We start from the raw sequence: 3,368 nt of genomic DNA on the forward strand, positions 1-3,368 counted from the left end.
GAAATCAAACTATACCAGTAATGATATCGAAGCTGGGCGAGGCAGCACATTGCCTGGAATCCCAGCACTTGGGAGGCTAACACAGAACAGCTTAGACTTCAGGCTTATCTCCAAAATAATGACATAGGCGCTATCAAATAAGCGATCTAACAGGCAGAGGTTTTGAGAATGGAGTAAAAGACATATCCAATACATGCTACTTTAAAAACACATTTTAGATTCAAAAATATAAAATATAATGAAAGTAAAAGAAAGGGGAAAGATAAGCCAAAATAGCAACCACAAGAAATCTGGGCAAAATAGAAACAGGATAGGGACATGCTCCTGGGAAGAAGAAAGAGAACAGGGAATGGTGAGTTGGGCCACAAGAGAGGAAAAGGGATGTTTATGAACAGAATACATTATATACATGTATAATATCATTAAGGAATAAATAAAATAAAATATTTTTTAAATAAAGCAGAATAAGGTAAATTTAAGATAAAAATACTGGAACATAAAAGACACACTTTGTAATGAGAAAAGTTCAATCTCATTGTAGTATATAGAAAGCAAATGAAAAATCCAGAGTCCTAGCCCTCCTCACCGCTCAACAGCTGCCTCTGGACGTCTCTGTCTTCCATGCTGCTGCTGTGAGTGTTGCACTTGAGGCAATGACTCCAGCGCATAGGAGCTGAGGATGGGAGTGGCCAAGACACCAGATGTGGTGTTGGTTGCCAGTGACTTCTTTGATGGAAATGTTAACACTATACCCAGGGAGCCACTCGGTAAAACTTCTACTTCATAAAAGTACAGCTTCATGAAAGTACACAGCACCTCCTTTCGGAATGCCTCCACAAACTCCATTCTAGTGTCGACCACGCGTAGCAGCGTCCAGTGGGCTCTTTGGAGTCTCGATCCAAATTATACAACATGGATGGATGTCATGGAGAAGCAAGGCTGTCAGACACACACATTTGGGAAAGTAGACTATATTCCAGGTCATCACTCCATCAGTGATTGTGTGGAAACTTGGACAAGAGATGTTGCAGTCTGACTCAGACCAGGGGGCAGGCCTATGATTAATATTATCTCCAATATAAATAGAAAGGAGTGACGGGAGGGGACTGGTAGGATACTTACAAAACGGTCGATTGGCTAGGACAGGATGCAATTAACTACACTAAACCATTTGTCCTTTGTGTGGGGTTGAATTGACCACACCCTTACCCTTCGCCATCTCCAGGAGAAAACTTTGGCTCTTCAACATTTCACACAACCTCTTTATTGGCTTGAAAAAGTAGCTTGTGGTGTCATTAAAGTCTCAAAGTGGTTGCCTTTGTCAGAGATGCTCTCTGTGGATTATGATTCTTCTATCCCAAAAAGCTTCACCGGGATGTTTACCGAAAAAGGAATTAAGAACATTAGAGGGGTTTTTTTTGTTAAGCTAGGCATGCTGAGAAAGATGCCATGGTTAGCTGAGATTATTTTGGCTCTTCGAGTTTTCTTCTTCGGGAAAACTGTTGTTATATACACAGAGATGGCTGAGGAGCAGCGGCAGCTCTAAAACGTGAGTACATGCGAAGATTGTGCCCACGTTCCACTTTTAATGATGGGTCCAGGAATTAAGAGCAACCTACAAGTACCAAATTTGGTTTCTTTTGGGACTATTTATCCTACTCAGTTTGATATTTGCTATTATTACTGGAAGTCCTCTGCCTCAGGCCAGGAGTGAATACTTTCTGTTGCCACTGTCATCAGAACCATCTACAAGTGAACATACATACCAAAACTTCTGTCTGCCTTGGATTCTGTACGAATTCCATGGATTCTGTGCAAATGTTTCTAGGTACAAACATTGTTGTGAGTTGGCGGTGGAAGTACATAGCCTACTCTGACGGTGCTCCGGTGCGGCCTCAGCTTCTTGATCTTTCCTCAGATCTGGATGAACTAACAATACCTGCTACAGAATTTCCAGGAATCACTTATTCTAAGGACCAGAAGCTTCAGTCTATTTTAAACTACCCAGAAGTGTCTTCTTCTGTCCACCGACACAATAGAGAGCACTTATGATGTGGAAACAAGGTGTAGGACTAAATTATTCAAATGTTATGGCACCTTAGGTGGCATCAAGAGTGGCCAAAAGAACCAAGCGTGAAAACACAATCTAACAGTGGCTTAAAACCCACTCTTCCCTAGTAGCAGTGAGCGATAATAAAACAGGGTTCTCGAGGTATGTATAAATATGCTGGTGCATCTTAAACAGAAGCAGCATTTGTAATTGCTAATTTTACTTACTTTAAATATATATAGTATAAATTTCATCCACGAGCTCAGTTGGTAGAGAAGGGGGACTGCAGGTCGAGGTAGTATAATATTCATTATATCTTAAAACCAGTGATTACAGAACTATATATTTCCAAAAATGATTGCTACTAAGACTTTATTGTTACAAATCTCTGACAGCTTAATAGTGGAAGTTTCTCTGGATAATATATAATGTGAAATATTTTAATAACTGTTGGTTATTATTTATGAATCATGATGCTTCATGACTTGTATTTGATGGGACTCTTTGGTTGTATCTGATATATTAGAACTACTTAGTGGAACATAAACCCCAGATATAGCTTATTTCATTACTCCTTTTTTTTCTTTTTATAAACACATGGCATCTGCAGAAAGGAAAGCTTCAAAAGTTATAAAGAGGATGCAAAGTCTTCTTCCTTTCCCAGTCAGGCCCCCTTCCAAAAGGCAACTACATAAGCTACACATTTGCTACCAAATGGATATATTCTTTACACATACGTGCAAGCACACACGCAACTGGTAATATGCTACATTGTTTTTTTCTTGAATATTACATTCTGGTTTATTTATTTCCAGTTAGCAGTAGATGGAAGTTTGGATAGCTGGTGTTCTAGCCAGCCTGATAGCAAATATTCTTTGATAGCAAATATTTTACTTTTATTAATTGTAAGTATTAAACTTTTCTCATGGAGCTAATAGACATCAGAATTTGCATTATGATGACTGCAGGGCTTTGAAAGAAAATGGCCCCCAGAGGGAATGGCATTATTGGGAAGTGTGTCTCTGTGGAGATGGATTTTGAGGTCTCATATATGTTCAAGCCACGCCCAGTGACAGTTCACATCTTGTTGTCTGCAGGATCAAGATGTAGCTCCTTTTCTACCCTCAGCTCCTTCTCCAGCACCATGTCTGCCTGCATGCCACCATGGCCCACCATGATGGTGATGGACTAAATCTCTGAAGCTCTAAGTACCCAATTAATTTTTTTTTCTTGATAAGAGTTGTCACAGTCATGGTGTCTCTTCACAGCAATAGAAATTCTAACTAAGACAATGACATTTCCTGTTTCTATTATAGCC

At 39.6% G+C, this 3,368-nt stretch overlaps 1 pseudogene; it reads left to right on the forward strand.

The window, feature by feature from the left end:
- Positions 1 to 799: 799 nt before the first annotated feature.
- On the forward strand, positions 800 to 2,178 carry LOC119804424 (annotated as a pseudogene).
- The last annotated feature ends 1,190 nt before the right edge of the window (positions 2,179 to 3,368 follow it).

Source organism: Arvicola amphibius, chromosome X, assembly GCF_903992535.2.
Source record: "Arvicola amphibius chromosome X, mArvAmp1.2, whole genome shotgun sequence".
Lineage (NCBI taxonomy): Eukaryota > Metazoa > Chordata > Mammalia > Rodentia > Cricetidae > Arvicola > Arvicola amphibius.